This window comes from Tamandua tetradactyla, chromosome 9, assembly GCF_023851605.1.
Source record: "Tamandua tetradactyla isolate mTamTet1 chromosome 9, mTamTet1.pri, whole genome shotgun sequence".
In the NCBI taxonomy this organism is placed as follows: Eukaryota; Metazoa; Chordata; class Mammalia; order Pilosa; family Myrmecophagidae; genus Tamandua; species Tamandua tetradactyla.
The window spans coordinates 65407205-65434432 of record NC_135335.1 but is presented as its reverse complement, the minus strand read 5'-3'; the positions used below and the strand labels follow the sequence as shown (position 1 = coordinate 65434432).

Here is a 27228-nt window from a genome sequence, read left to right as displayed (position 1 = left end):
CAATAAAGCAGGGAAAGGATATAAGAATGAAAGGAGATGGTATTTGGCATTGGCTGGTCAGTAAAGGCCTCTCCAGGACAACTCAAATGCCTTGAAAAAGTCAGTGATGCAAATGTCGGAGTCAGGGTGTTCCATTGAGAGAAGACAGCAGGAGTCAAGGAAGAGATCAGATTAAGTGTTTTGTTCGAGGGGGAGTGAAGACTAGATGACACTGTAGCATGGCAACCAGGGGTCAATGGCAGGAGATGAGTTAGAAAAGTAGCCACAGGCCACATGATGGTGGGTCTTAATTTAGGCTATGGCAAGGAGTTTAGATTTTATTCTGAGTGTGATAAGAATCTGTGGATGGCTTCTGAGCAGAAGAGGGATGTAGCTAGATTTATGTTTTATAAGCATCATTCCGACTACTGAAGCTACCAAGGGTTATACCACTAAAAGAGGCAGGGAAAAAGATATGTGCTATGTGTATGATGCTCATTGATATGAACTCTTAAAAAACTTTGTTCTTGTCCCCCACATTTTACAGGTCACAAAGTAAAAATTTTGGAAGGTGGATTGTTGAGTCATAGAATCATTTTTGGTATATATGAGAATGAGAGTAGAATCCACATCTGTGACCTCTTGTTCAGTGCTCTAACTACTACCTACACTGTGGAAGAAGCACTTCCGGGGATAGGAAAATCCTTGCTCTGAAAACTAGAGTTCCTTCTTTATTGCAAATCTCTGCTGGGGAATCTTTCTTGGGTAAGGTGGTTTTTGTTGCTCCATCTTTTCCTTTCCTTTCAAATATTTCCGGGAAATATTTGACATTTCCTTATCAAATATCTACTATGTATTCTGCAGTGAAATAGATGAGCTAGGGGAGCAAAAAATGTAGGTGATATGGTCTCTCTTCTGAAGAACCATATGTTCTACTAGGGGAAATAATATTTAAATGTATTAATTGATTGGAAAACAAAACATGGCTTGAGAGATAATAATGGTGGGTATTGTGCTAGGTAATAAGGATATCAGATGAATAGGGCAAAACTATTGGCTTTGAAAACACTGTTTAATAAAACAGTGATGATGGAGAGCAAGTACCATGTAGAGCTATCTCCAGACCAGTAGAGGGGCTCAGAGGAGGGAATGATTAGCAGGAATAGAACTTTTTAGTGCTTACCTTCATCCACTGCTCCTTTCCTTCTTGGCCCACTTGCATTTAGGTGTGGTTTTAAAATTAGTTCTAACAGACTGAGTAAAAGTGACACTTCTGGACTGAAACCTTGTTAATAGTTTTTTAAATGTTTAAACCTTAATTATAAAACATAACACAGAGAAAACCACATAAAACCAAAGTACACCTTAATGAATAATTCTAAAGTGACTATCCTTATTACCCAAGAAATATATCTGTGCCAGCCACCTTAGAAATACTTTCAGTTGTCGCATTTCAATCACAACCCTCTCCTTTCCACTCTAAATGATCACTCTTTGAAATTTTATAGTCACCAATTATTTGCTCCTTTTTATAGCTTTAATACCCAAATGTGTATCCCTAGAATGCATAGTTTAGTTACACCTATTTTTTAAAATTGATATTCCTTTTAAGTTTCTTTGAATCTATAAGCTCTTCCTCTGTTTTTTCCTTATAATTTATCAGTTGAAAAACCTGGATCCTTAGACCTTTACAATTTCACACAGTGTAGAATTTTCTGATTTGGTACTCATAGGTCACATTTCTCTGTCCTGTGCATTTTTTCCATATTGACAACTGAATCCAAAGGCCCGATCAGATGCAGGTGCTATCCATTTGGCAAGTTCAAGGTATTGTTTGACAAGACTTAAAGGAGCCGAATGATGATATTTTATTTTTTCAGTTTTTATGATGTTATCAGCTATTAATATCTATTTCTACTTTCTCATTTGGGGTTGAAAAACGGTAATACTCTAATTTTATCATGTATTTTTCACTAATTTCTTGAAATATAAACAGACACTTCCCTTGTCTATAGTTTTATTACTCAGCAGACAATTTATATAGGAAAGGCAGGATAATTGTTCAATATTTTCTCTTCTTACAGGATTTCAAGATAATGAGTTGGTTCCCTATCATACTCCAAAGATAACCAATTCTTCTCTTAGACGTTATCTTGAAATCATGGGTTTGCACATTTTTGATGGGTTTCACTCCACTGCAATTATTATATTTGAGCTCAGATTAGTCCATCTTTGGTCAATAAGTGCCATTACAAGCTATTTTCTTAGTCAATTTGACTTGACTGTAGCAACCTTTGACAAATTCCTTGCTATCTGATATGACAAAAAATTCCAGGCTCCTGACTCACACTTAGAATCAGCCATTTCTCCAAGAAGTCCTGGTCTATGTTAGCGAGAAATAATGTTTCAAGCCACAATGTGAGTGCTTGTTCCTAGGTTGGCTATTTTAGGCCTTTTTATGAGTTCATACTGACATTCCAATTCAGGACTCCAGAGCTTGAAGTTATCCTCTCTCCATTACATCTGTATCTCCTTTTCACCACACTGAGAATGCAGAGGCTTAAAGACTCAAGGGATGATAGAATTAGATTATCCAATAAGCACTAATTTGTTTTATCCCACGTTACATGTTCAAGAGTCTCAGAATAACAGCACTAATAACACTACTAATATAATAACTGAAAATTTGTGGGGCTTTTTTGCATAGGCTCTCCTAATTATCTCTCATACCCTTTTTAATAGGTACATTATACACTACTCGAGCACAGAGACATTACTCCTAATCTCTCTCCTTCTTAACCCTCATTTAGTCCTGGTTCTACATTTAATGTTCACTGCCAAGTCCATACATTGATATCTCTCTAGTCACTTTTGTTGTCTGAATCTTGATCTTAACTAGATTCCTCAGGAAAATTTTATAGGGAAAATAATGTCTAAATTCTTGCATATTGGTTGCAATTGTTGTGCTTTATATTTGAGACTCAGTTGTGCTAGATATAAAATATGCTGGTTTATATTTTTATCCTGAAAGTATCTCAAAATTTTACTCCAATTTTTTTCTGGCATGCAGCATTACTATTGAAAAATACGATAATAATCAAAATTTCTTTTCTTTATAAGTCATGTGCACTTTTTTCCCCACAATGCCCAAGGATATTTTTCTTTAAAGCCCAGTAATTCTAGCAGAATCTGTCTTGGTCTCAGTAATTTGGGCCAATATTTTTTAGTAGAAAATGCAGTTTTATCAACATGTACCATCAAATATTTTTATATTTCAGGAAAGATTTTTTAAATGATAGCTTAGCTTTTAGAATTCTTTTCCTTTACTTTTCTTTCTCAGGTACTCCCATTAAGTGTATGTTGGATATGCTTTGCCTATCTTTGTCAATATCTGTCAATATCTTTGACAATATTTGTCACTCTCCCTTGAAACTTTTTAAAATATCTGTTACTTCATTTATCTTTTATGTTTAAAGTTTTCATCTTTTTCATCTCATTTCTCTTAAAGCATATATTGTGCTGATTCACTCCTGTGTTTTTTCTTTTATTTCTAATTCTTTCCTGAGTTCTGTTACCCCAATTCCAAGCTTTCTTATTTCTGTTTCATATTGTCCCTTATGTCTTGTATCACTTCCTTAGTGTCTTTTAGCTTTTAGCTCATTTTGTAATAATAATTTACAGTTTTGATCTCTTTTGTGGCATATCTTTCTGAGGTAATTTAATTGTCTATGCAGATGATATTTGTACTGGTTTGGAACTATTATGCAGCCCCACAAAGCCATGTTTTAATCCTATTCCAATCTTGTGGGGGCAGATTTATTGTTTGAGTAGGATCTTTTGATTAAGTTGTTTCCATGGATGTGACCCACCCAATCGTGGGTGGGAAATTTGATCAGGTAGTTTCCATGGAGATTTGTCTCTGCCCCTTTGATGTGGGTCTTAGTCTTCTTACTGGAGTCCTTTAAGAGGGAACTATTTTGTAAACAGCTTCCGAGCTGATACAGACAGAGACTTTTGGAGATGCAGAGTGAAAATACCCCCAAAGAAGCTGTTTGAAACAGAAGCCAAAGGACCAGCAGACACCAGTCATGTGTCTTCCCAGCTGACAGGGTTGTTTCAGAAAACCCTGACCTTTCTTGAGTCAAGGAATCTTTTCCTGGATGCCTTAGTTTGGACATTTTTATGCCCTTAGGCTGTAAATTAGTAGCTTAATACTTCCCCTTTATAAAAGCCAACCCATTTCAGGTATATTGCAGTCCAGTAGCATTAGCAAATCAAAACAATATTCTACCCCTTATTCTTTTTCCTTCTAATGACTTAGTATGGGGTTTGAATTTCATACTTTTTTCTTGCTAATTTTTATGTGAAATTAGTTTACTCTTATAATGAGGTGAACTTAAGGAAAGCTCTTCTAATTTCACAGAGAAATATGAAGTACATTGCCTTCAAAGATAAGACAACTTGCACTCTAAGATTCTCTGGCTCTATTCCCTCCTGAAGTTTGGTCTGGACTTTCTTTTCTTCATCTCTCCTATTCTCCTCCAGTTCAATTTTTATTTCACTCCTAAAAGTGTCTCTACAGTGTGGGGTCCTGTACTTAAAGGGAGACACAGCCTTTTCAGTTCTTCTTATGTGAACCCGGATATTGGAGAGGGCAAAATCCCCAGTTTTAGTGATTATTCTTAAATTAACTAGCAGTGCTTCCCAGTACTGTCTGCTGGATGTTTGGAGATTCTCTATTCTCAGTTGCCCTTTTGCTTACTTTTGCTTTTTCCCACACAGATGCTGCTGCAATGCAAGTTTTGTGGCTATCAGTGGGTTTGTCCTCACCTATAATGTTGTTGGGTTCATGGGGAGACTTTGTACACAATATTTGGGAAGATATTAATTCTGTTATCAACTTACTCTATTTTTATGGGTATTTAGAGAGGTTGAAAAAGTACACTGCTGCCACCAATTTACCAGAGTTCCTGTCTGACCAAAGCATTTTATTTCCAGATAGATAAATGATAAAACAAAGAGAGTTTCTAATGCTCTCTTTCTCTGCAGGGTTGTCCATGAAGGTAATAAATTCAGTATGGTGGAGCTATAGGGTGGGGAAGCTGCTGCAATGTGGGTCTCTGAGTCACACATGGGAAGTAGTTATTACCTGATCTGGTAGCAGACTCTGCTTGAGTAGGAAATACATGTTTATTTTGAAAAGGCGTGGAGATCTTAAGATTGTTTGTTTCCACAGCCTAACCTAACCTCTCCCCATTAGTACATAAGCTCTCAAAAGATGACATCAATATTGTGCTGGTAAGTTAACCAACAGCTCCCAGAAAACAACAGCAACAACAGTCTTGATTTGTGTGTTTGCTGATTTGTGTGGTGTAAATACTCTTGTTGTGGCTAATGTTGAGTTCCCAGCATGATGTCACTTAATGGGAGTTGGAAAGATATATGCATAATTAGCTCCTGTGAGCCTATATGAGGCTCCAGCACACTAAAGGGTGACTTCTAAATTAGATCTTAAAAGATGTGGGTAGACTTTTGCCAGTTCTATTAATTCGGCAGCAGCATTTCCATAGAAGAAGCATAAAGATGAGAAAGGACATGGTCTCTCTGTGAAAATAACACATCGGAAAGGTTTTATTTAAGACCATTTTGTGCTAAACTTTCAAACCAAGAATTCAGAGATTGTAGTTTTACAAGATGAAATAATGGTTAGCAATTGAATTTTAATTTAAAGTTCACTTGGTGTACTTGTTCAAGGCAAAACATTTGAAAAATTAAATTGTTTTTTGAGTTTTGGTTTTACATAATGGTTATCAATATTTTTTTATGCTAAAAGAGTAAGTTAGTACCATATTTTTAAAAAAGGAAAAGAAAACATTTGATTTCTGTGGTGTAAATACTTCTGCCTCAACATTTTTGTACAAAGAGTAGTTAACGTTCTTTGTAACTATTGTTTTTTGTTGTTTTTTTTTAACATGGGCAAGCACCGGTACCTCTGGCATGGCAGGCTAGCATTCTTGCCTGCTGAGCCACCGTGGCCCGCCCTGTAACTATTGTTTTATAAGTCAAATAAATTATGCTTAGACATGCAAATATTTCAGAGCCTATAAATGCCAACCTGGGAGTACAGCTAAATTAAATTACAATTTAAATAACTAATGTTTTACAAAATGATTTGTATAAAACTCAAACAATATCACTAATGATGTGCCCCTATAAAGAGGGTCTATTTAAATTGTGAAACTATTTCAAGTGTCATTTTTCCAAAAGATTCTTGAAATCAAACGACAGAATTATTCTTACAATTACTTCAAATATATTATCCTAAAGCCCTTAATGAAATTTTGGAACTTTAAACTGATTCAGTACTATATTATAGTAAAATCTACATTTATCAAAAGCCTTCTAAGAAATTAAAAAGCATCATATAATAGCCAGTGATAAAATATAACTAAACACAAAATATAGATATAATTACCACTTATGGCTGTATATATTATTAAGTATATTCATTTTAATAAATGAAAGCTCTATTTGATAAATGAAGAAAAATGCCAAAAGCTTAGAAAAAGGTAGGAAAAAAAGAATAAAGATGTATTGACATAAAACGCAGAAAAAATAACATTTACTCCTTTGCCCAATGGACCAAGGGACTCACTAGGTTTGCTTACGTGTCTGAATCAAGTAGCTGCTGAGTTATCATATTCCAAAACCCTGACTTCATTTTTTAAATGAATAGGTCCTGTCAATAAGATTCAAAAGAGAGGTTGGTCTTTGTGTATGCTGTCTGTTGCTACCCTGAGGAAATGAAAAATTCTTCACTGTATTCTTCCCAAGTTGCAAAACTTGTAACGCTCACCCTAGCGTGCAGTTTACTTCATTAAAATCCGTTAGCATTTCTATCAACTATAGATATATAGCTGTGACAGTGTTACTTTATGTAATGTTATTGTTACTCTGGCTAACAGTGCAGTCAAGGATTGGGCCAGCCCTCATTCTTAAACTATACCTTTGCTCTTATCTTTATCGATTGACCAGTGTTCTCTGAAAACCTTTCAGGTTGGATATTCTTCACGAAAGGTCTTTAATGTCACATACACGAGCATGTGCAGGCACGCACACACGTTTTCTGGAGACATGCAGGCAGTGCCTTTTATACTCATGTCATTTTGGTGCTTTCCAAACTGCTACTTGGCGGCCACCTCCCTCTTGCTATTGTACCCCATGGGGTTGCACGCATGGAGGGGTGTGGTGATTGAAATAGGAGAGCACTGTCTATAAGCTGTCTGTTCCAGTAGAGTACTAGGGGACTACCAAAGGTATTCTTTCCTATTAGGCTCACAACTGAACAAATCTATGAACACACACAGAGAGAGAAGCTTATCCTTTCCATTGGAGGCCATTGTGAATATTCAGGTTGATTTTATTCCTGTGGAGGAAATGCTACCAATAAAAATATTTCCTAGTGATTGTATATGTATTCTCAAGATAGGCTGAAGTGCATTGATGTGCCAAAGCTGACAGGACCCATACACTTCAAAGATGAGCTATACACTTCCAAGGTTTTGAAACAGAGTGATCAGGTAGCAATACAGTAATTCAGGCAGGGGAAGAAAATCCGGAGGGTCCCTCACTCTAACAAAAAGTTAAAGGTTTCTAAAATACTTTATTCTCAAATTCATATTATTTTGCCTCTTATAGCAATGGGGAAACTTATTTCACAGGACAGATTGCAAAAGAAATTGTTACATGCTTATAGATTTAAAAAAATGTTTTTAAAGTTCCCTTCATTTAGAATCAGCAGTAAAATATCAAAAAGAAACTGAGCTGAAGTGGCCAGGTGCTCTACCCAATTATCACAAAACCAATAGCAAATAGAGAATGTGACCTGTGTCAGAGACTGGGTCCCTGGAAGCAGAGCCCAAGAATAAACTCATGAGTCCATTTGGGAGTGTGATTACAGGGAGCAGAAATGTAGAATGTGGGGAATAAAACAAGGAATAAAGGAAAGCCAGTAAGGAGATGCATTCTTGAGTTGGCAGTTCCTATGGATAGTTAGGGATCTCTGCAGCTGGAACTCCTGAGTCTCATGAAGTGTGCTTCAGAAATGACCAAATGAGAGGTGGAATGAGGAAGAATAGTTCCTTTCCAATGGCTCCCCTCTACCACACGTTCAAGGTAGCTTGATTGGTGTTAGCACCTCTTACGCTTTCTGGTTTGCTTGTGAGAGCTTTCAATATGTTCCCATGCTGCAGAGATCGAAAAGCCCTGAGGTAGAAAATCGAGAGATATATGCAGAGGCCCAGGCAAGGCATAATCTGGTTGAATTTGGATAAAACTGGTGGAAGCATATGCAAAACTAGTAGTTAGAGCAGAACTTGGGTTTCAGATAGTGCCAAGTAGATAGAAGTAATGATAAGAGGTATTGAGATGGACTGTATTAGTCATTTTCACAGGTCTGCGACAGTACCAGATAACCCTGAAATTTCTGTGACTAATAACAACAAAGGTTTATTTCTTGTGCACAATAGATGCTGACTGTAGTTCAATTGTGATTTTTCTCCATGTTGTGTGTCTTCTTTATTTTAGGACTGAAGGAGTGGGCTCTATCTAGGACACACCATACTAGTAGCAGAGGGAACAGAGCAAGAGTAGAACCATAGGATGCCTTTTAAAAGCTTTCACTCTATATGACACCATCACTTCTGTTCACATTCCGCTGGCCAAAACAAATCACAAGACCACATCTTCATGGGATAGAGAAATAAACTCTTCCCATAGGAAGTCATTGCAAGTCACATGGCAGCAGGTAGGGCTGCATTTTCCTCCTATCAGAAGGCAGAAGGTAACAAGGAACAATACGATAATCTAACACAGGGGATCTTCTTCCCATAAAAAATGCTTATAGGAAGGTCTATGAAATGTTTTATTTCTCCTCCAGTGGTCAATGAGGATGGAATGTTATTGCAAAACCTTGGTAATAGGTGCTGAAGTATTCCATTCCAAGATCTGAGAAGCCGTACTCACTGAGCTTGACAGTGTTATTATGTGAAGTCAAGACTGGGATCAAATCAAGACTCCTAAGAGAAAGACATCACTTACCAAGACCTACTGATCACCTTCACTGCCATCAAGAGCAGTCTTGTCCTGTGCCTCTCACTAAAAGAGGACATTGGCCTCAACTTTTAAAAAACCTACTATTATTTTTGTTGTTAATTTGTCTTTTTCTCTTAGATCCAAGAACCAAAGATAGAAACATCTGACTTGAATATCAGAAAGTTTGTGAATGTCCACAGGAGTTCTTTCATGTTCTGAGGTCATTAGCTTCCAGCTCAGTCCTATTTAACCATGCCTTGTGCACAAGGAAAATCCAACCCAAGTTTCTTAATTGGCCAACTCCCACCAAGAATGCCTTCAAATGGGTTCTGTCCTACATAGAAAAGATGTTCCAGGGAATCTCAAAGGGAACTGCCTTTTATGTAGAGAAGAGATTTTAATTTGCGTGCTTATATCACACCAAGTTGAAATTATTCCAACGAACCCTTGTCCTCATGTATCTGAGGTTCAGCTTTAGACATCACTCAACTGGATCAGAAAGCTACACTCTTTTAGGGAAGATATGGTATTAATCCTCCCTTTTCTAGAAGACACAACCATTTTTCTTATTGAGAACTGAGGCTTGAAATGGCAGGTCTTCCTAACTAGTTATTCTAGTACCAAAAATAAACTCAGATGGATAACAGGCAGATGCAGACATTCTAAATGCAGAGCTACTTCTAAGAGCTACTTAGAAGAAACTATTAAATATGGATGCTAAAAATCATTTAAGAGAATAAAATGTCATCCTGTATTTGAGGGCTATAATGAGTTGCCTCTTGGTCGTTCTAGAACAATGGAAACTGTCACCAAAATTGGACTTGGGTTTATCATCACGTCCAATGAAATGTCACCTTTAATTTCTAAAATGCTTTCTTTTTTGATGGTAATTGGCCATCATGGGTTACAATATTCAAATTAATATCTGTACTTTTAGGGGACATGTAAATCATATTTGTCTTTATTTTCCAGAAGAGCTTTGGTTTATACTTTTTCTGTGCTCATGAATAGAGGGGTATTATACTGATGGCTCCTTAATTAAAGCAGTTCAAATAAATGGCAGATTATTGTCACATTAATGAGAAGGACTTTCAAGATTGTGCCAAAAAGGTAGGATGAAATAAATCATGTAAAATTAATCATAACTAAGGGCTAAAATGGGTCTCAAAGGCGATAAGTTGATATAGTGACAAGGGATCAATAGCAGAAAGGGCTTATGGGAGACTGGGGAAAACTGACTGCAATGGGCTTCTTTTGAGGGGGAAGTGAAACAATTGTCCCCATCAAATGCCTCTCTGTTTATATGATCAGTGATATCATATACAGACCAAATATTTTCATGATATGTTTTGGTTGAACATTGTGTTAGTTTGGAAGCTGCTGGAATGTGATATAGCAGAACTAGAATGGCTTTTAAAAAAGGGAATTTAATAGAAGTTTAAAGTTCTAAAGAACTGAAAGTATCCAAATTGAGGCACCAACAAGAGATTACCTTCACTCAAGAGAGACCAATGGGTAAGGAACACCTCTGTCAGCTGGGTAGTCAAGTGGCTAACATCTGATCTCTTGCTCCTAGGCTCCATAGCTTTCAGCCTCTGTTCCCGTAGGAGTTCCTCACTTTGCTTCTCCAGTGCTGGCTTTCATCTCTCAGTTTCCCTTGGCTCTCTCCAGGTTCTGGCTTGCTTAACATCTCATGGCAACATCTGCTGGGCTCCAAGCATCTCCAAACATCCATGTCTCTGTTCTCCACATGTCCACATCTGTGTCATCTCTGCTTTAAAGTTTCTGTCGGCTCTGGAGCTTCTATCGTTTCTGTCAGCTCTGAAGTTTCTTCCAAAATGTTTCTTTTTTTAAGGGATCCCAGTAAACTAACCAAGACCCACCTGGTCATAGGTCAGCTGGGTAGTCAAGTGGCTAACATCTGGTCCCTTGATCCTAGGCTCCATTGCCTGGTGTGCCCATTCCCACACTTCATTTGCTATGAAGTGGGTTCCTTGATCAGAAGCAATGCTGTGTGGAACATCATGATGGTGGATAAGGCATTTTGTAAGTCCATGGATGGCAGTTTTTGCAGAAGCATTGTGTAAAGGGAATGCAAACCCATATCTGGAGTATGTTTCTATTCCAGTTAGAACAAATTACTCCCCCTTCCATGATGGAAGTGGTCCAATGTAATTAACATGCCACCAGATAGCAGGCTGATGACCTCAGGGAATTGGAGCCATATTGGGGAATGGGTGTGGGTCTCTGCTGCTAGCAGATAGGGTACTCAGCAGGGGCTGTAGCCAGGTTAGCCTTGGTGAGTGGAAGTCCATGTTGCTGAGCCCACGCATAACTTCCATCCCTACCACCATGCCCACTTTTTTCATGAGTTCACTGGGCAATGACAGTTGTGGCTAGAGAAAGAGCATGACTTACATCCACAAGATGAGTCATCTTATCCACTTGCTTATTAAAATCTTCCTCTGCTGAAGTCACCCTTTGGTGAGCATTCACATGGACCACAAATATTTTTATGTTTTTTTCCCACTCAGAAAGATCCATCTACCTACGTCTTCCCCAGACCTCTTTGTCACCAATTTTCCAATCATGCTCGTCCAAGTCCCTGGCCACCCAGCCAAACCATTAGCAAGAGCCCATGAGTCAGTATACAAATGCACCTCTGGCTAGTTCTCCTTCAAGCAAAATGAACAACCTAATGCTCTGCTCAAAGTTCCACCCCCTGGGAGGACTGCTTCTCACCACTGTCTTTCAGGGACATCCCAGAAATGGGCTATGATGCTGCAGCTACCCACTTTTGGGTGGTACCTGCAAATTGTGCAGAACCATCTGTAAACCAGACTCGAGTTTTCTCTTCCTCAGTCAACTGATCATGAGGAACTCCCCAAGAGGTCATAGCTCTGGGGTGGGAAAAAGAAGGTCATGTGGCAGGAGTGAGGGCCATGGGCATTTGGGCCACTTCCTCATGTAACTTAATTGTGCTTTCAGGACTTCCTCATGTCCTATCTCTTATATACCATTTCTGTTTTATGATGGAATTCTGCTGTGCATTGCCAATTTTATGGTTTGGTGGGTCAGACAACACCCAGCTCATAATAGGCAACTCAAGTCTCATGGTAACTTGGTGGTGCATGGTTAAGTGTTTAGTCTCTACAAAGGCCCAGCAACATACCAAAAGCTGTTTCTCAAAGAGAGAGTTTTTATCTGCAGAGGATGGTAAGACTTTACTCCAGACTCTTAAGAGTTGAGTTTGCATTGTGATTCTCCTATAGTGGCCTGCTAAAGGCTCCAGATAGCATCTCTAATTTGCCACTGACACTTCTAGCACCATGGGATCTATGGATCATATGGTCCAAGTGGCAGAGCAGCTTGCACAGCAACCTGGGCCTGTCACAGAACCTCCTCTTGTTCTGGTCCCCATGCAAAACTAGCCGTTTTTCTGGTCACTCAGTAAATGGGCTGGAGTAGCATACCCAAATGAGGAATATGTTGTCTCCAGTATTTAAAACTTAATAATCATCTTTGGAAAAGCCAATTCATTTCTGGTATATTGCATTCCAGCATCATTAGCAAACTGCAACAGATTTTGATACCAGAGAAGTTGAGTGCTGTGGTTTGTAAATTCTAAACATGTTGGATTGGTTTTTTATGTGGATAAGGAGAAGATTCTGGAATTGTGTGAAGGTAAATGGGAAAAGTCTAGATTGCTTTGTTGGAAGAAATATGGATGCTAAAGTTTCTTCCAACAAGATCTTATAAAGAAATGATGAATGTGTTGTGGCAAACTAAAAGAAAGGTGATCCTTATTTTCAAGAGGCAGAGAATTTGGCAAAATTGGGTACTGGTGTTGGGTGGAAGGAGAATTTGAAGGCAATGAGCATGGATGTCTAGCTGAGTAATTTCCCAACTAAATGTGGAAAATGTAGTCTGGCTGCTCCTTGCAGCTTATAGTAAAATGTCACAGGAAGGGGATAAGCTGAGAACTGAACTCTTGGGTACAAAGAAACCAGAAACTGATAGTTTGGAAAATTTTGAGCTTTTAGAAAATGAGATCCCAGAGAATATTGCCCCATATGAGATTTAAGCAAACATGGAACCAGTCAGCCATTTCAGCACAGGCCAGGATTGAAGATGGAGTTATCCAGAAAGGATTTGTGGAAAATCCTATTGTCTGATGACTTTGATCCCTGTATGCTACATGTTTAACAACACACTTTTTGTGTGATCTGTATAAATAGAACCACTGTCAGTCTGGACTAAAAGGGACAGAAAAGGGACAGATTGAAGCAAAAATTGCTTCAAAGGCAGAACTATGAAAGGTAAAGTCTGGGTCCAGGAAACCTTGGGCCAGGAGAGTGGATCCATCCATGCATATGGAGAAGATGAGTTTGCCTTGGAAACAGAGGGTGGGCCTTCTACTTTCTTCTTCAGGAAGGGTTTTACCACCTCAGGCCTTGGAGAAGGCAGAGCACTTTTCCTGGAGATTAGAGAGAGCCTTGCTGCCACCCCACTGTTTTGAGGGTGTTGAGCATGGGTCCTGGAGATGGAAGAGAGTCTGATGCTGCCCTGATGCTTGGAGAGGGTGGAGCCAAGAAAAAGGCGTTCTCCCCAATGACCCCAATATTTCAACCCTCATCCTAGTGCTTGAAGAGAACAGGGACACTGTTTAGGACCTTGGAAATATTGGGACTATAGTTCTCTCAAGTCCTGAGGATAAGTGACACTGAGACTTTGAAATCTAATGGAGTTTGCCCTGCAGGTTTTCAGAACAGTTTGTGTCCGGTGACCCCTGTTTTCCTTTCAATTTCTCCTTATGGCATTGAGGATATTTATTCTATGACTGTCACTTCTTTGTACATTGGAAGCAAATAACTTTTTCTAAGTTTCACAGGTCTACAGTCAGAGGAGAATTTTTGCCTTAGAACAGATCATGCCTTAACTGGCTTTGATGAAATTTTGTACTGTTTTTGGCTTGGTATTATATTTGTGTTGTTACTGAAATGGTTTAAGTCTTTTGTAATATTGCGATGAATAAATATATTTTGTATATGGAAAGTAAATGTCTTTTTGGGGTCCAGAAAGTGAACTGTGCTGGTTTGAAACTGTTATGTACCCCAGAAAAGCCATGGTTTTCTAATACTAATCCAATCTTTTGGAACCAGCCATGTTCTCTTAATCCTGATCCAAATTGTTGATTAGGTTGCTTCCAGGGAGATGTGATGCACTGAATTGTGGGTGTGACCTTTTGATTAGGCTGTTTCCATGGAGATGTGACACACCCAATTATGACCTTTTGATTAATGGAGATATGACTCTGCCCATTTAAGGTGGGTTTTAATTAGTTTACTGGAGTTCTTTAAAAAGGAAAACATTTTGGAGAAAGTTAGACAGACATTTGGAGATGCTTGGAGTGCTGACAGGGATGCTTGGTGTGATGACACAGATGCTTGGAGAAACATTAGAAACCAGAGACAAGCCAACATTGCCATGTGCCTTCCCATGAGATGCTAAGCAAGCCAGAACCTGGAGAGAGCCAAAACAAGGAAGCTAGCTGAGGGCCCACAGATGCTTGGAGAGGAAGCCACTGGAATCAAAAGCCCAAAGCAATGAACTGGGAGCAAGGACCTCAGATGCCAGCCACATGCCTTCCCAGCTGACAGAGAAATTTGGTATGCCATTTGGTCTTTCTTCAGAGTCAAGGTATCTTTCTCAGTTTGGCTACATTTATGGCCTTAGAGCTGTTAACTTATAACTTAATAAATCCCCTTTATAAAATCTAATCCATTTGTGGTATATTGCATTCCAACAGCTTTAGAAAACTGAAACATCCTTTCCACCTTTCTCCCCAATTTTACTCATTTGCTTTTCTGATTATATTACTCTCCATTTTTTTCTATGTTCCTCAAAGTGAAAAATACCAGACATACGAAGGTTATTTTCCTGATAGGAATACAGTAGGATGGAGAGGGCATATCTGCACTCATGCTTGGATGAGACTGGGGGAAGGATGCCATATTTTCCTTTACCTCAATTTGTGCCCCCTACAGATCTGAAGCATTCTGGTCTCATTCATTTTAAGTGATCCAGTCTTCTTTTCCTCTCATTCTTTTTGGATTAAGCCATAATTCAGGTTCTCCAAATCTCTCCTTCCCACTCACAAAAATATGTTATATTTCCTTTTGTTCCTTTCTGCAATAGGGAGAGAACCTGGCAGCACAGCTGATAAGAAAAAAAAAAAACTTCTGAATCATTTTCCCATTACACTAAAGTCCTATTAGTGAACAATGTAGTTTTGGTAAAAAGCATCACTTTAATTGAAGAGAACATAGTCCAGCTGTCAACCTACATCTGCTGCCATTTCCCACATCTAGAAAGTGAGATTCAAGAGGTCATTTGGTGGAAAATGGCTTTGTCAATATCAAGCTTAAAACTCTCGCTGTGGCTGTTCTACTCTCCTATTCTAAAGAACAAATGGACCGCGTAAAAATGTTCAGGTGGATGGAGGTTAACAATTTTCAGAACTTAAATGGAGTTCCTGAACTCACTTTTCTTATGGTAATAAGAACACTTGACCCCAATGAAATGACCACTTAGAAAAACATATGCAGGCCACCCAGTGCTGTAAATATAATGCAAAGACTAATAGGGAGAAATTAGGTAAATTAAGGGATTTATTGTCATGTTTCCAGGTAGTTGAAACAATGTTGCTTAATATTTATGTCACTCACAAACTGTGTGTTAGAGTAGGGAAATGGCCTGAAATGGTTCCTTGGAAATATTTTTCTTCTTACTGCCAATTTAAGGGTCTGAAAAATTCTGCAACCTCTCAGATAAAATACTACACTGAAACCCTAGACTCTTTCCTCAATAAGATTATTACCAACGGTATTAGTTTCCTGGGCAGCCCTAACAAATTACAACAAACCGAGTAACTTAAAAAGCAGACATTTACTTTCTCATAGTTCAGGAAATCAGAAGTCCAAAATCAAGGTGCCAGTAGGGTTGATTCTGAGGGTTCCAAGGAAGAAACTGAGCTATACTCTTGTGGCCTTCAGCAACCCTTTGTGTTCCTTGGTTTGTAGATACATCAATCCAATTTCTAATTCCATCTTCACATTGCCTTCTTCTCTGCGTCTCTCTGCGTCTTCTCTTATTGTAAGTAAAAGTCATTGGATTTAGAGCCCATCCTAAATCCAGGATAATTTCTTCTCAAGATTCTTAACTAATTATATCTGCAAAGGCCATTTCCAAATAAGGTCACACTTTGAGGCTCCAAGCGGACACAAATTTTGGGAGGACACTATTAAACACACTACACCAAGAAAATATATAAAAAGCCAACCTAAACAGCACCATTTACAATAGATCTTGGGCTTCAGTGGTAGGTCATAAAAATTCTTTATGTATTTTCCCTTGGCCTTTCATAAGTTTCTTGTGTTCATGAAGAAAGCACAGGATACTGTCCCACACAATGATTCCATCTCTGTCACCCTTACAAATGCTTAGAGAGAGCTGAGATAATCCAGATTCCCATCAGCTTTAGGAGGGCATTGGGCCTAATCATCATGTTTTACATTATACCAGAGATTCAAATTTCTCTGGTCACCCATCCATACCAGGACACTAATTCCCATACATCCTCAAATCTCAGCAGTAACAGAGATCTTCGAATCTGCCAGACCCTGGTCTGCTTTCAGAAAAATATGTATCCTAAATGTGTTCTCTGAATAACACTTCACCTGCTGGACCTTACTACCACACATTTCCTGAAGACACTACTTTTTCTATTAACTACTCATATAGAACTTTTCTCTTGCCCACGCCATGCCCTACATGACGTGGTGCATTTTGTTCCACATTATCTCTTTAGACAATGTCTCATCACTTCTCTTCTTCCTTGAAAGCTCCTGCAACCCTCATCAGAATCCACCCTTTTCTGAAAGTGGATATTGTTGCATTATACATGAGCCTTGCATTGTGGCTCACATTTTATTGTCAATGGATCACACTGTTCTAGAGGTGTGCTTTTTGGTGGGGTTGGGAAAAAGACAGCTGGAGGTGAGGTGAAAGTGGTGAGATGCCAAACTTTTGGATGGATCATGTATGTGATTGTTGAGAACACCAAAAATAGTGTTGAAGAAAACAAAAATCAAGATCCAGGGGTTAAAATCCTCAATAAGGATGCAACTAGATGCTGGTAGATGCCAGTCCAACAATTTTTAGACTCTACAAAGAGCTCCAATCACTTGACCTTACCCTCTTTGACTGTTCCTTATCCTTTTAATGTAATGTATACACTTTTTTCTTTATACAGGTTAGATTCTATATTCTACCCATTGTATTAATTTCCTTACAAACACCCTCAATCCTTTGCCACTTCCCTTTGTTTTTGACCGGCAAAACTCTAGCTCCAGTTAAAGTCAATTATTGACTTATTCCACAACTACACCAACTATTTGGGTGTTTGACGGGCTAGAGAAAACACACTACCACATGAATCTCAAATGAAGTGTCAGAAATGCCTCAAAATCTGCAATATTCCCTATTCAAAGAATTGTCCAATTCTCTGAAACTACTCGTTTGACATTTTTTTGTTTTTCTTCTCAAAATGATGGTATCACTTATTTAACTTAGAAGACAGAAGCAGTCAGGAGAGAAAACTTTATTTTCTCTCCATAAAATCTCTCCCCCTTATGGCATCTTAACTGTTGTATTCTGCCTGTTCTCCTTTTGACATGATGATGTGTGCCTGCTCCCAAGGCCAACCTCTCCTCCTGTGCTTGAATCCTATCCTCTATCACTGACTCAAGGATTTTGCTTTTGTAAGGTCTTCTCTTTGCTACATCATCAATAGCTACTTCTCTACTGGATCTGTCCTATCAGCATACAAAAATGTTATATTATATCACAAGTTTTAAAAAAGATCCTTCCTTTTTTAAAGGTGGTGAGATGCCAAACTTTTGGATGGATCCTCCCATCTATTGCTATTGCTGAATTTCTCCACTTAATTTGTAAGCAAAATCCCATTAAAAGGTTGTTTATTTTCACCATCTCTAATTCTTCACCTCTCATTTTATTTTTATTTCCCTCTATTTAGGTTTTTGACCTTCCACAGCCCTACTGAAACTTCTCTTGTCAAAGTAACCAATGACCTCCATTTTGCCAGAACCACTGTGAAATTCTTGATCTTCATTTTATTTGAAAATTCAGCAATATTAGGGAGTCACTCTGTCCTTCTCAAAACATTTTTTTATTTGCCTTTTATGTCTTAACATTCCCCCTTGTTTTCCGTTTTCCATTTATCCTCTTGAGTACTTCTCTATCACTCTCTTTTGCTGAATCCACTACGCTTTGCCCTTTCTTGATGTTGGAGTGTCCCATAGCTCAGTTCTCAAAACTCTTTTTACTAGGTGATCTCATCATATCTCACAGCTTTAAATATCACTACATGCTGATGTCCAACTATTTATGCATCTCTCTCTGAGTTAACTTCTGAGCTCCAGACTCTTATAACCATAACCCTCATCAACAGTTTCTCTTTGAAATCTGAAATGTATCCCAAACGTAATATTTTTATGCAAACGTTTGATTTCATCTTCTCTAAACCACTCTTCCTCCCATTATTAATGTCAAAAACAGTAGGGTCTTGCTCTACTTCCTGTTTTTCCTTATTATGCTATATCTAATCCATCAGCAAGGCCAGATGGTTATGCGTATAAACTATGAAAGTGAACCAACCATAATCATTATTCTCTTCTCTGCCTCTCTACCCCAAATAACCATTGTCTCCTGCCCCATATCCAGACATAGTGAACTTTTAAAATGAAAGTCATATTTTTTTCCAACCTAATCCATGGCTTTCTATGACACATGAATAAAATCCAAACTGTTTGATATGGTCTATAGGCCCCAACATGACCTGGACTCTGCCCAGCTCATAGAATGCATCATCTACTTTTTTCTCCTTTGCTTTTCCCAGTCTGTGCCAGTTTGAAGCTTATGAACCCCAGAAAAGCCAAGTTTTAATCCTGATCCAATTTTGTGGGGGCAGCTGCTTCTTTTAATGCTAACTCAATATTGTAGGGTGGAAACATTTAATTAGATTATCACCATGGAGATGTGGCATGCCTAATTGCGGGTGTCTCCCGCATGGCAGGTAAGAATTCTACAACTGAACTACCCTTGCACTCCCTGCACTACTTTTAAATTCTATGGGTAGTGACGCCTCTCGGCAAAGATAGAGCATCAGTGTAATGCATGTCTACTCATGCCTGTGTTAGAAGGCTTGCCGTCACCAGGTGAAGTAGGTAGAAATTCAGGTCACCTCTGTTGGATAGGTTAGGAGGTTGAGGCCTAAGGGAAATCAGAACGTTCTTCCTAATCACATCTACATTCTTAAAAGTTTCATTTAGAAGGTATCAAGCCTCTATGCACTGCTAAATCTACTCAAAGACAAGCAATCTCATTCTTTCCATAAATGATTCAGATTGATTGTATCTTCTTCCTATCTACTGTTCAACTGACTGAAAGCAGAATTACAGTTTCCAGTTATGAACTTTACTATTTGAAAATCTGGGAAGCTGAGTTAAGGTGGATATTAAGGAGTCTCTGTTAGTGAGGCTAGGTCAGTTGTGCACTGTCAGCATGTGTTTTGGTATGATGGATTGGTTGGCATTTCAGCTATACCAGTTGTTATATATTTTTGGGTAACTGCCATGTCTACAGTTTTCCATAAGACTATAGTCTTGTTCTAGCTTCTAGAAAAATGGTGAGAATGACAATGAGCCATGAGATGAATATTCTTCTTTTATCCCAGGCAATAAATATGGGAGAGAAGGCAGCTAGATAAAATGATATTAGACAAAGTCTGCAGAGGAATAGTATGCCAAAGCAGGAGTATATCAGGGCCATGGTTGACGGAAAGTAGCCAGGAGCTAAATATGTGAGACAAAGGTAGAAGTTTTGTTTTGTTTTGCTAAAACTGTCAAAATGCAATATACCAGAAATGGGCTGGCTTTTACAATGGGGATTTATTAACTTACAATTTACAGTTCTTAGGCCATGAAAATGTCCAACTCAAGGCACCAATAGGGTAATAACTGGATTCTGAAGACAGACTGCTGGCATCTGGGGCTCCTTTGTTACATGGCAAGGCACATAGCCAGTGTCTGCTAGTTTTTCTCTCCTGGGTTTCATTACTTTCAGCTTCTGGCTTCAGTAACTCCCTCTTTCAGCTTCTCCCATGCTTTCTCTGTGAGTTTTTCTCAATTTCATCTCTTAGCTTCTTTATGTGTCTATCCTCTTATAAAGGACTCCAGTAGGAGGGTTAAGACCCACCTTAAATGAGGTGGGTCACATCTTAATTGAAATAACTAATCAAAAGGTTCCACCTACAATAGGTCTGTTCCCACAGGAATGGATGAAAAGAATGATGATCTTTTCTGGGGTACATAACAGCTTCCAAACTATTACAAGATTTGCACCAGAGAAAAAGTCTCAGTAAATAAGAGAGAGATAGCAAATAAGAAACCAGAGCAAAAAGATGGAATCCAAGAATTGACTGCAAATACCTCCAAGTCAGGCTTTTGAGGATCCAGTGGGGACAATTCTGAGGTCACAAAATGGTGGCACCAACACAGCCTGAGCGAAAGGGATATTTAGGAGATTTTCAGCCAGGTCTCCTTACTCTTCGCTCTTTTTCTCCTCAATTAATTTTGATGGTCCTTCCATCCGCTTGGGCTTCCTTTGGAGTGATGACCAAGGAAAATACTATCACATATGGTCAGATGAATTTTAAAATAATTTTAGTGTTTGCTTTTTCCCTCTGTTTGTTTTGAATTCAGGTAAGCTGCATTTAATATCTAGGTCTTTTTGGTATTATTGGGTTGTTCAAACTTTTTAGTGCAGAAACTTTCAAACATAGACAGAAGTATAGAAAACAGTATGAAAAATTGTCAGTTTCAGCAATTTTCTTTCACTCATGATCACTGCCCTCTCCCCCTGCCCCAAACCCCAGAAGCAAATCCTAGGCAATCATATAACTTTATATAGAAATATTTCAATGTGTGCCTCTAAAAAATAAAAACTGGAAAGTGAGTTTTAACTCATAATGAAGAGAACAGTTCTCCTGTTCTTTGCAAAAAGTGTACTTTGCTACCTAGTTTACAAAAAGACAAATTATTAATGTATTTCTCTCTTTTGCTCACTTTTTTCTGCCTCCAGAATAAATCCAATCATGATAAATTACTTAACTTTTCTCCTACCTACCTACCCTGGAAATTCTATTGGTTGCTCAAATGAAGTCAAGAAGGAAAAATGCTAAATTGGTTCCTTTAAAATATCTATGGAATTCCTGGTGCCTGCCCATGCGAAAAAAAAATATATATATATATGGAGTTCTCTTTCACACTCAGTAATAAAAGAGAAAATCTCACATTGTATAAATAAGAGAACCAAAATTCCACTTCAGTGCAGGCTGGGCCTGCTCTCTTCCATTACCCAGACCCCATCACATGATGCTTAGGTCCTGACATGAATCTCCAAGTCCATTTCTTGCCCTCTAGTTCCTCAAATACCATGCTCATCATGTCACTGCCCCCACCCAAGAGCTTGTATAGCTCCCTGCTGCCAAATAGTCTCCTATCTGACTGTTTTTATAACAGAATCTCCACCACTTGTGACTTCCATTTTTATCCATTCCCAGCTCCACCTTTCCTTTCCAACCAAGTTAAGCTTTTAATAGTAACAGCCACACATAGTTCTTCTGTTCTTTGAAAAACTTGAAGTTTAAATTCTAGTCCGCAATGCAGTGAGCATGTTTTCCCTTATGATGCAATTTATCCTCTTTGGATAAATTTTTCCCATTTGGATGCAATTTTCCCCTTTTGGAGGGGACAAATAGTGGAACAAAAAACTTTGCCTTAATTAATTTTTAATAAGGCATATCACAGGTAAATTGTTCTTTGGGGTTACAGACCAAAGTATAGGTACTGTCACAATAAAAACATTAATGAGAGGAATTCACATTTTTAGGCTGGATTGAAACAAAGCAAGGGAAGGGGAGAAGACAGAGAATGCCTCTTGCCTTTAAAGCTGTAGCCCAGAATTTGTGCACATTTTCCCCACTAACACATCACCAGTTTGTTGCATGGGAGGTAGAGAAGATCGTCCTTATTCTAGGAAGGCCAGGATCTCTGCTAAATATCAAGTGGTTTATTAGTACAGAAAAGGGGTGAACTGCTATTGGGCAAATGGAGGCAAACTTGGATTACATGCATTTGGTAAAAAAAAATCACACAAAAAATCAAGTATGACCATAAAAGTAATTGACTCTTGTGTGGGTAGTTCATATGTGTGTGTGTGTATATATGTGTGTGTGCGTGCGTGTGTATGTGATAAACTCTTGAAAGATTGCTAACTCCTCCTGAAGAGGCATTCAAAAATGTTTGAAGATGAGCCTGGCCATGGGTTATGCTAAAAGTTTCAATGATGTTCTGTAATACAACAATATATTAATTTAAAAAATGCTGAGGAACTTGGGAAAAAAAAAAGAATGTTTGAAGAATATCCTTGAAACTTTCCAGGAGGATGATATTAAAGAGGACCTTCCTAATTCGAGTTCTTTCTGTCTGCTATGTTTATACTTCACACAAATGAATGCTGATGAACAATGATGTGTGTACAAGGAGCAAGACATTGCAGAACTGCCGATCCAGATATGCGGTATAACAAAGACCTTTCTCATCTCTCCTTATTGCAACAAAGAATCATGACTGTGAACACATCTCGGTATGATTATGGTATTCAGGAGCACGTGTGGATTATGTAAGTGTGATTGTTGGTGCAGTGGTTTTTCCCTCCTCCCTACCCCCACCTCCCCTGCTTCTCCTATACTGCTGTTAAATGCTATCCTTTTAATCAGTCTTGATTGCTCTGCCTTGTGGTAAGTCTTGCTTAGGGACTCCTCAGAGGCACATTGTTTCTGGGTAGACAGCTGTTCTTTACTAGCTCAGGCCGATTGGAATTATATATAGTGACAATAATAATAAATTGTCTACACGTATGAATGCGGCACATGGGGACCCACTGATGAAAACTAGTATTTTATGCATATGTAGTGCTTTCCTTTGATTGCATTTACAAACATTTGGCTTAACGCTCTCCTTCCAGCTGCTGCAGTGCACCTCCTTGCTTCACAGAAGGGTCGGAGTTTGCAACTCCTCTCAACCTCCAAGACTCCGGCGCCATTTCCTAATTAACACACTTACTGTTGAAGGGTCTCCTCCCAGTTTTTTTGTGGCAGAAAACCATTCAATTCTCCAGGCTGTAAAAGAAAAATGAGACAGTGTTGACTACAGCTGGGAAGACAAGTGAAGTCAGAATCGTTATTAATATGTCAGGTTCTAATTCTTCATTGTTCAAGATACCAATCCAAATTTCTTCTCTCATCCTACAGTATTTGAAATAAATATATACTAAAAACAAAGGCCAAAAACAAACAAAAAACCAAAGGCCACCTATTTGAAATAAACATGTAATAAAGTCTCACTTTCAAGCTCTCCCCAGTGTGTTTGCCTGCGAGGTCAGGCTAGTCTGGTTTGGGGTAAATAGTGACAAATGTCTCCTCTGGCTCCCATATGAAACATCTTTAAAGCAAAAATTACAAACTGTTCACCACACTGGCCTGCCTGTGGCAAAATATTCTGACTTGACAGTTGTATGAAAAGGTATAGTATTTACAATGGGGCAAGCACTCTTCAGGGTCTCTGGTTCTTATTTACTTTTAGGTCTTACTATTTCTAGTTTTGCATATCCTTATCCTAACTTTTCATTGGCATTGAAAATACCATTTTTTTAAAATATATTTCTTTTTTTTGGACATCAGCATATGATGTCACAGCATCAGCTTCACCGCCTTGAGCTCATGATTTACCACAGTAGCTTGAATTGGAGTCATAATTTCTGTCTTATTTCCATTGGGACCATTACCACAAAGAGAACTGGATCATCTTCCCCAAGAAAGGGAGCCCTGGGGAAGGGCTCACAGTGTCTGAAGCCAGATGGAGGCACACTGCCCACATTGCATGAAGTACTCAAGGACGTTTTGGCCAACAAAAAGTGGGCAGTGACTCCTCTCAATCAGAGACTGCCTGATGTCCTTCTGGGCTGCACTTTTTCCTGCACACATGGTGAATGACTTTACACAGGGCTCTTTTGTCCAGATGTGAGGCAGCAGGGACTATACTGGGTCTGCTCCAGGTTCTATCTCTTCCCATGTCAATTTTAGTACTTAAATGACATCACTGAGCCTATCTCCTGATCTTTAACATGAGTGTAGAGACCTTGAGTAATTTCCCTGCCCTTAGGGATTTGGGCACAATTCATGAAATCAAACTTTAGGGGCAGAAGTTTATATTTTTCCTCTTGGCCTCACACAAGCTTCGTGAGGATCTGGTGAGACAATATGAGAGAACACATTTGAAAATTACCTGGTAGTATTCAAATGGCTGTTCTTGGTGGAATATGTAATCAGAAGTAACATTTTGATTGGACAACTATTACTGATGATACTTAAGTAAAGAGGATGCACACTCAGTTTGACCCAATGACTTTTGGAAGTGATTCAAACATGGGAATGACTTATTCACTCCTATTTTCTATTTTTTCAATAATCTTGCCTAATGTGAATTTCACAGTATAGAATTAAACCTGAGTGACTCAAAACTATGCCATTTTATTCAGCTTCAGTTGTGATTGCTGAGGGATCCAAGTTTGTCAAATGATGTCTATATTCAATCAATAAAAAATGGAAGCCAGTTAAGGCTTAGTAGTTTCTGCCAACCAGCGAATTCAGTGGGCCGGTGGGCTGGCTGGTGTCCATTTGTCCCCTAAACCCATTCTCTAAACTTCTCTCTCATTTTCACCCTGGAAGGCTGGTATCTATGGACTGCCACACAGGGTTCCACCCTTCCAGTTGCATCTGGTCAAGGGGAAGTCCTGGCAGAGTCTCAGAAGGGGAGAAGAGAATTTCTTTCCTCTTTGCTTCTCAATAATATCTCTCTCAATAGAGTCTTCCCTCCATGACTACAGCCATGGTCCATCCTCCAAGTCTCCAGTTCTCGCTGGGCTCCTTTGACACAACTTCCTGCCTTGTATTCCATTTCTATGATTGGTAACAACTTCCTGCTGCTGATGCGCTATAGGTGCCTGTTTTAGTTTCTTTTGGCTGCTTGAGCAAAAACCATGAAATGAGTCAGGTTCAATGATGGGAATTTATTCACTCATGGTTTAAAGTCTAAATGAAAGTCCAAATCAAGGCATCATCAAGGTGAAGCTTTCTTTCGAAGGCTGGGTGCTGGTGGTTCTTGGTCTTTAGTTCCTCTGTCCCATGGCAGTGCACATGGTGGCTTCTCCTTATCTTCTGGATTCCGTTGAATTTCAGGTTCTTGCTTCCATGGCCTTCTCTCTTTGTCTGAATTTCATTCTCCTTATAAAGGACTCCAGTAATAGGATTAAGACCCATCCTAAGGGAGATGGGCCACATCTTAACTGAAGGAACCTCACCATTCTTACCCAAAATGGGTACATGCCCACAAGAATGGATTAAACTTAAGAACATATTTTTTGTGGGGTACATACAGCTCCAAACCACAGTAGTACCTCACGGTCCCTTAACCCTTTCCCTAATTCTATAAGTCCTTTCTTTAGAGGTTTGTATTTGACCATCTGAGACCAACTCTGTGGAGAAAGAGATGTACCTATTTGGTGTCGGTAGGGAAGCTGAAAGGTAGGGTGGTAGTTCCACCGGAGGCTAGGGATGGGTTGCTTTATGGTCATTCAAACCCATTGCTAGGTATACGCCTGGAGGAACTGAGAGTGAGGACATGAATAGACATTTGAACACTGATGTCTATGGCAGCGTCGCAACGGGTGGAGGTGTCCTAAAGTTTCAACAGCTGAGGAATGGAAGGGGGAAGTGTGGAGTATACATACAATAGACTACTGAGTGGCCGCAAGAAGGAATGAAATTGTGAGGCATGCCATTAGGTGAATGAAACTTAAGGGCTCTATGTTGAATGAAATGTCAGAAACAAGAAGATGAATATTATCATGCCTCACTCTTAGGGACTAACTGTAATATAAAAATTTGGTGAACTGAAGTTGAGAGCATGGGTTAATCAGGTTGGAGTCTATTGTCAAGGGTCCTAGGTTGTAAGCTCTTATAGCAGTCACATATACTCAGGAGTTGTAACTATTATTTCTAAATTCTGAGATGCTGAGCTGTTTGTATACAACCTGGTCGTCCCCAGAAACTTCGGGTATTTATGTGGCACCTGAGACTCAGAGTCAGAGCTCAGAAGCTATCCAAGTCAGGACTACCCCATACAGGAACTGTTTAAAAGGTTGAAAAAGGGATCAGACTTTGACTAGCGATATGAATGGAGTAGATCAGAATACAGGATAAAAGATGATATCGTCCATATTTTAAAACATCAACTTCTGGGTGAGACCAGAGGGAGAGATGTTATTTGGTATAAAATTTATAGCTCATTATCTAATTTAACTTGTATGGCCTGTTTAATTGAACACCATAAATACATGGAATCTTGAATAGGGTGTGGGATGGTGTTGGTTTGTCCAGGTTAGTGTGATGCCCTCATATATCTCAGAATAATATGGGCAATGTATAAAGAAGCATTTGTGAAGTTTCTTTGGCAAACTGGGGAGAAAGGAGGAAATACTCAACTTCTCCATTTGGAAAGTTCCTAATGTTATCACAAGCAGTGGGGACAACCAAATCAATAGGCTGAGCCCTCAATCTTGGGGTTCACCCCTATGAAACTTATTCCTGCAAAGGATAGGCTAAGCCTAATTATAATTATGTCTAAGAGTCATCCCCAGAGAATCTCTTTTGTTGCCCAGGTTTGGCCTCTCTCTTTAAGCCAACTTGGCAGGTGAACTTACTGCACACCCCCTACATAAGACATGACTTCCAAGAGTGTAAATCTCCCTGGCAATGTGGTACAGAACTCCCAAGATTCTCCAGAACCCGGCATCATGGGATTGAGAAAGCCTTCTTGATCAAAAGCGAGAAGAAAGAAAGGAGACAAAAAGTTTCAGCAGCTGAGAAATTTCAAACAGAGTCGAGAGATTATC

The 27228-nt window shown here is 39.0% G+C and overlaps 1 long non-coding RNA gene across 2 annotated transcripts; it reads left to right on the top strand.

Annotated features, from left to right (window-relative positions):
• The first annotated feature begins 587 nt into the window (after positions 1-587).
• LOC143647177 (uncharacterized) lies at positions 588-23625 on the top strand. 2 transcript variants are annotated; one of them, XR_013157898.1, is made up of 4 exons: positions 588-744; positions 8566-8785; positions 22758-22860; positions 23242-23625. It is a non-coding gene; the product is annotated as an uncharacterized LOC143647177 (long non-coding RNA). The 2 variants fall into 2 exon arrangements; XR_013157897.1 differs by having other exon boundaries at positions 22758-22896.
• Positions 23626-27228: the final 3603 nt, after the last annotated feature.